Raw genomic sequence first — 6,993 nt, forward strand, 5'->3', positions numbered from 1 at the left:
TTTTCTGTAATTTTGTTGCAGATAGATGCAAGTGAGGTTTAACTGTGTCACCTGTGTCCCGAGCCAGGTGGTGGGATGTTGGCTGGCAAAAATGTTAACACAGGCTTTGAGACAGGAGTTCAGATCACACGTCCCTGCCCACGTGCTCAGAACTGTGAGCAGTGCCCAAACCACAGCAGTTTATGTCATATGAGCTCCCAGCTGCTGAGTGCTTACAGCACAGGGCTGTAACAATCTGATTTTGGTTACACAAGGTTACCAGGGCGCAGAGATTCCTTGATCACTTCTCCCATGCAGACTGTTCATACTCCTCTGTAAACTGTGGCATACGGACACAGCATAATATTCCCTTCTCCAGGTTAACTTGCTTCATGTGTAGAGGAAGTCTCAAGGGACACCCCACAGCATCTCAGGGAACAGCACTGCTCAGATTTATGAACCTTTAATGTTGCATTGGACTTTATTGAGAAGCTCAGCTACAAATATTTCCTCTCCAGACCTACAAATACCTCCTCTCCAGACCTGATACCCTAGAGTAGAGGAAAATAGCATTCCATGGTATAAATTTTCTAATAAACATGATGTCAAATGTGTCATGATATTTTCCAATTTTTTACTGGAAATCAAAAGAATTATTTTTCAATAGAAGATTTCTTTTTAACCTTTTCACAACAGCCTGTTTTCCTGAGTTTGGGAGAAAAACAGGAACATCTAATAATTACTAGACATGTCTTACTGGTCAAAGGCATTTTCAAAGAAACCAGCAAACCCAACTATTTTTATCTCATTTCATGCCCTCATGGGTTATGAAAATGAGCCAAGTCTTTTAGAAAGCTGCATTGCACTTAAATTGGCTTTTGCTTCAAAATGCAAATCTTCCCTGCCAACACATACGGAATGTAAAACTTGCCAAGTGGATGACAAGCAGGAAGAAGAAGATTGCAAATGATGTTGCAAAGACAGGAGATAAAATACACAGCCTAGCAGGATATACATGTTTAAAGATTCCTGCCATGTATATTTACTCCTGTGTAATCTGGAAGTGACTGAGATGATGACAACATTACGTTAGAGCTGTTTATATATTTAAACATTCCTTTCCTTTTATTTTAAAGGATTACAGGCAATCACAAACAAATGGGGGTTTTTCATGCTGTCCTACTGAAGGGAACAAAAACAGCCCTTAACTACTGTTTTGTTTTTGCTTTCAGGTAGTAATAGGGCTCCATCTCTAAACTCATCCTGTTGCTACAAGTTTCAGTTGCCCTTCTTCCCTTTGTGAAATTGTGAGGACCCTAATCCTGAAAATATCCCTATCTGTATCTCTGGACACATTGATCCAGAGAATAGATCAGATCTTAGATATTACTCAAAGATTTGCTCATCTCCCCAGAGGATTCTTTTAAGATGAGCCAAATTCTACTGAATTCAGAGGTTTTTTCAATTGATTTCATGGAATGAAAGATATTTGTGATAATACTTTCCCCAGTTTCTGATACTAAGAAAGAAAAGGATTTTTTTTAACCTACTCAAAGAATATATATAGCACTACAAAAGTTCACTCATGTTTGGGAATTGACTTCCTTTTTGTTTTTTTCTCAAAACAAATGCTTGGGTTCACAAAGTTCAAGTGAATTTCTTATCTACCAAGATGAATTTTGTAATCTTTATTAAATATTAATGCTGAACAAGAATCACCACTTCTCTGTGCTTATAAAAAATAGTTGTCTCTAGAATGTAGCAGACAATTGTTGGGGTTTTTTTTCCCTTTAAGATTGATTTAAATAGTTTTAAATGTGCTATTGCCCTTGAAATTTTTCATAGGAACAGAGACATAGAGGTCAGGAGTGTGTCAAAATGACATTTAAATGTCAAACCAGTGCTTACTTTATTGAGATATGAAGTAATGTCTGCCTATTCACTGAAAAAGTGTTTAAGTCTATTTCAAGTTTTCAAAGACATTTCTCCAGTAATGATGCTTTGAGTGACTCTGTGGAGACATGAAACAGAAACTGAAATAGATTTGGTAGTGAGGAATAAAATTAGGAATTATCTACTGGTCTGGCATGAAATCAACATGACCACATTACATCTGTATTCGCACACAGTATGAATCAAAGCAGAGAAAAATCAAATAAGGAACTTGCTTCTGTGAACCACTGTAGCTTAAAAATAACAGAAAAGATCAAATGCCACAAAGTTGGGGACAGAAAAGACTTCTTTACCACAGCTAAGCCAACATTGCCTGCACCCAATTAAAATGAAAAGTAAATACAAAGGAAACCAGCACTGTTGAATGCAAGCATAAATAACTCAGTCTAAGGATTATTAAGTCTTGCAGGCAGAATATTTGGAACTGCAGTCTGATTTTATATCCGTCAAATGAAGGAGTGCCTTACTTACTGCTCCCACCCCCAAGTACTAGTCTGAGGTGAAGCCTTCCTCTTGGTTCAGGCCTTCCCAGTAGATGGATTTCAGCTCCATCAAGCATTGCTCAGGCCAGGTCAGGGTGGCGGTGAGCGACACGCAAGGACTCTACTCCTGGGCTGCAGCTCTCACCACCACTGCCATTGGCCATCCCTACCTCCTTCTGCCACAGTTTCAAAAGCAGGGGAAGAACCTGCGTCCCTGGAAGAGGTGCAGAGTTTCTCCTCCATGCCTTCAATGACCTTGTATGAGTGTGTGTTGGCACCTTGGGATGAGGTTTATTTCCATGGCCAGGATGTCCTTGGCTGCTGGACCACTCGGGAGGCCACTGACCTCTTCTGGATGAGATGCAGGTACCTGTCTGCCAAGAAAAAGGACCACAGTCATTAGCTAATTTCTCCCATGCACGTCACAGAACAGCTGTCTGCTAATTACCTTGCCTGACTGGCAGCCTAAATCAATTTCTAGCTAGGAGTCCACAAGTGAAAAAACAGTTGTGTACCGTATTCCAAATTTCATGCCTTTTTCTCCCCTGCATTGTTGGGGTTAGAAAAGGGAGAGGATGGAAACTTTCCATATCTTACTTCTCCTGGACTGATAGTTTCCACCCCAGAAATTCATACTTTGACATTGTTGATTATTTTATGGACAACTATCACTGTGGTTTTTATGATGTACTCAGAATGAGCTCAGAAGTTGTGATCTTGCTGTGCTGTACAATACTTTTAAATTATGGGGCAATCAGCATTCCTGGTGTGTTGTGAGCTGACAATATATGGGTACCTCAGCTGACAGGAGGACACTGTCCTTGTAGTCTAGTACACTTTCTGCTGGCTCTGGTGAATACAGCAAGCAGACATTAAATGCTGCAGACATTCAAAATACCCGAAGAGCATTTTTCATCCAGTATTATTTCTCACAAATATGCCTAGGTGACAGCTTGTTTAATATACACTGAATAATATGAGTTGTGCCATTTGCCAGCAAGTGACAGAGCTCCACCAGTAAGCATTTTATTAGGTGAATTACTATTTAGTGTTCACACCATCATGTTTACATTTCCTTTTTATTTGGTGAATTACTAAGGCTGCACATTGAGATTAGCCCTACATGAGGGGCTGTGTGAAAAAAGAAGCACCATATCCTTGAAGGTCACACAACACAGTGGAGAACACAAAAGAGTATTTTTCTTCAAGGGGTAAGGGCTCTACCTTAATTTTTGGGCCTGAATCCTAAAATTGTTATGGGTACTGAGGCTATTAGCTACTCTCAACCCCAGCTTCCTTTGACCAGGAGAGGCTCAAAAATTCCCTGAATTCAAGGGACAACATGCTAAAGGTTTAAAGGGGGTGAGCCTCAGGTTTACCTGAATGTAGGTTTCTTGAATATAGGTCACTGGGCTAAGTCATGACCATTTTTATGGCAACTGTAGGAAAAAGGGACTGTTTACATCTTCTCCTCCCCAGCTGTATGGCTATAAAAACCCCATTGCCTTACAGCCAGGCATAAATTAAGGAACATGCACACAAAAAATTGGGCAAAGTGTCTCAACATCAGGATTCTGGAGTTCTGGTTCACCAAATGTCATACATATCCCCACATAATAAATTCATCACCTTCTTATTCAATTGAAAATAGCTCCACAATAACCCATCCAGAATACTTTAAAGCTTATAGAAAGAAGAAAAAAAAAAAAAATCAGTTTCTCAGTACCTCTAGGTTCTGGGTGTATGAATCCCATGCAGACTTTCTCATACCAGTACCCGTGTGAGAGGTTGCACCACATGGCCAAGGGCAATGCCACAGGAGATGCTCTTCCCTCTAGAGACAAAAGCAGAAGAGACACACTGGCACTGTGCCCTATGTACATTAATAGGACCTGTCACTTGCCAGCACAAGCTAACACAGGCTCTGCTTTGGGCTGACATAGCTCTGTTGCTCTTGAAGACATTCACAGCAGTCTGGGGATCTCTGCAAGAACTCTGTTTTTAATTCAGACATGACCACAGACACGCAGTATCAGGCCCATCAAGCTGTTTCTGTCAGGATATACTCAAGGACCCAGAGGCAGTGAGGAAAAAAAAAGCTTTTTTCTTTTTTAAACATGGTTCTGAATGGCCCCATATTCATAGACTCATCATTCATCAGACGAATAATTCAGATGATCTGCCTCTTTTAAGTATTGTTTTCTAATTCTATTTTATTCCATTCCCTTTTGCTAATGTTTGTTTCCTATTTTCCTATGCCATGACTGCTTTTGAGCACGTGTCCAACACAGAATCACAGCTCTAAATTTTCAAATTCTGTTCTTTGGAATAGACCCAGTACTGAAATTTTGAATTTGGGCCATAGACAGCTTCTTGAACTAAATTTGCTTCTGCTACAGCACCCTTGAGACTGTCTGAAGACAAGAAATGATTTTTTTTGTGCAATGCAAATTAAAACCTGGTTTACTGAGCTTTACTTACCTCCTGACACACCACTGCACCACCACCATGACCACTGCCAATAAGGATACTGCCAAGCGCTGATTTTGGAACCCAGAATTCCAGAAATCAACAGTGCTGAAAGTAACAAGCACGAAGCTCATATTGTTTTAATGAGAAAATTTCCTGTCCATTGGTGCTCAGCTGAGTCCTACTGCTTGGACCTTGTAGAGTCTAATCCATGTGCAAGAGGCCAACTGAGATCTCAGGCTGTTTCTTCACAAACATAGTGGCATCTCTGACTTCACAATGCAACTTGTAACATGGTACAGGACTTTTGTTTCTTTTTTTTCCTCCCTTAGAAAAAACAAATTATTGAAATTATGATTTTTTTAACGATGGCACTTAATACTCTCCAGCAATTTTGAGAATCTTGATCTAAGTAGTGTACTAACACTACATAAATGCCTGATTTTTTTTTAATTCATATTTTACTCATCAAAAATCAAACATTTCTTTTACCATTGATAACAATAACTTCTGCTAAAGTCAGCCTACTGATCAAAATGAGAAATAGAGAGCTATGAAAAAGGCACAATAAGGACAAGGAAGTGGGAGTTAAAGGCAGACGTATTAAAATCAAAAGCACAACTTTCAGCAGTAAGATTAATTACCACTATAACATATTACTAAATAAAATGTCAGGGTCTCTAACTCTGATTTTCTCCAAGATTTCTGTTTTCCTGGAAGATTTGCCACTGTATGTGTTTCTGGGTGTCAGTGGGAGGGCCTGACAGCAACTATAAGGTCTGGGAGGATACTGACCTGGGACAGATGGGATGAGAGGAGTGGGAGGCAGGTATTAGAGCTCAGCAGTGGGATAGGGAGGCAAGACAGAGATCCTGAGTCCCAAGAAACACAGAATGGAAACTGCTGTGCTGACCCTTGCTCAGCAGATGGACCCCCCACTTCAGACCCACACCTACCCTCATCATAGGAAGGTATGAAGAACATCTGCAGTTTGCCTGGGATTCTGCCTTGCCATGTTGTCTTGGTTTAAGACAAGTTAAGGGGGTGGCCACCTCCCCTTTACTTTTATCTAATCCCTTTCCACAACTAAGGAGACATGAATATGAGATATAAGTGAAAAAAATAGCAGTTTACTAAAAAGTCAGTAGTTACAAAGTGGTCGCTGAAATCTCCCAGAGTCACTGGGAGCAAAGAGAAACTCAAAATGGTGGAGAAATGATGGGTTCCTCCAAGCTTATTCAAAAAATTCTGGTCCTTTGACAGATTTCTCAAACCAAATATGTTATTATCATCTATTATTTCCTTTTACTTTTTATAGAAACTTTGATATTCAATTTCTTGATATCTTTCAAACATTAGACTCTGTTGAACTTATAGGTTCCTGAAAGATGATGACTGACATCAGCTACGAAATATGGTAAATAGTGTAATTATAATTCATAAATTAAATGCTACAGCTAGGAGATGCTAAAAAAATTAATGTGGCTCATAATTAACTTTCAGTAGCAAAAAAATAAGATAGTTTATAAAAAGTTTTAACAGAAATTAATTTGTCTCATTTTTTCCTTCAGAAATTAATGGTGAAAATCAATTATCTTTGCAGAACAATGCAAGATTCATGTTTTTATCAATCAATAAAGGTCTGATTGCACCAAAGCAACAATTAAGAATAGGAAAGCAGATCTAAACCAGCATTTTTTATTAGCTTTTCTAGAATAAGAATAGAATGAACAGCAGCACTGAAGAAGAACCCGATGTTTAACCAGTCTGTTGTTCTGTCATGGAGCAGAGATTCAATTCCAAATAGAGGATATAAGTACCTTATTACCTATTACCTTAGCTAAACATCTGGTTGCAGCAACCTGTCTGACAAAGGTGGAGTTTGAGAAAAGGTTATAAGGTGTTTTGCAGATAAAAAAACAAATAAAAACAAACAAAAATTGTTTCTCAGTAGAACAGTAAGCATTATCATGAAATAATTTATCTGGTTCCAATGCCAACATTACGTGTGAGCCTGTAAATGACTGTGCCTAACCTATACAAGGAATAAGAAAGTACAAGAACTCTTTCTGGGTAGCCATTCAGACCTTGACTATCATCAGCATGACAG

The 6,993-nt window shown here is 39.1% G+C and overlaps 1 long non-coding RNA gene across 1 annotated transcript; it reads right to left on the reverse strand.

Annotated features, from left to right (window-relative positions):
• Positions 1-662: 662 nt before the first annotated feature.
• Positions 663-6,386, reverse strand: LOC121675980. The gene is made up of 3 exons (XR_006020307.1): positions 4,896-6,386; positions 4,141-4,248; positions 663-2,788 (listed from the first exon to the last, which is right to left on the reverse strand). It is a non-coding gene; the product is annotated as an uncharacterized LOC121675980 (long non-coding RNA).
• Positions 6,387-6,993: the final 607 nt, after the last annotated feature.

This window comes from Corvus kubaryi, unplaced genomic scaffold, assembly GCF_017639235.1.
Source record: "Corvus kubaryi isolate FWS band 111438036 unplaced genomic scaffold, C.kubaryi_AGA036_p1.0 76, whole genome shotgun sequence".
Lineage (NCBI taxonomy): Eukaryota > Metazoa > Chordata > Aves > Passeriformes > Corvidae > Corvus > Corvus kubaryi.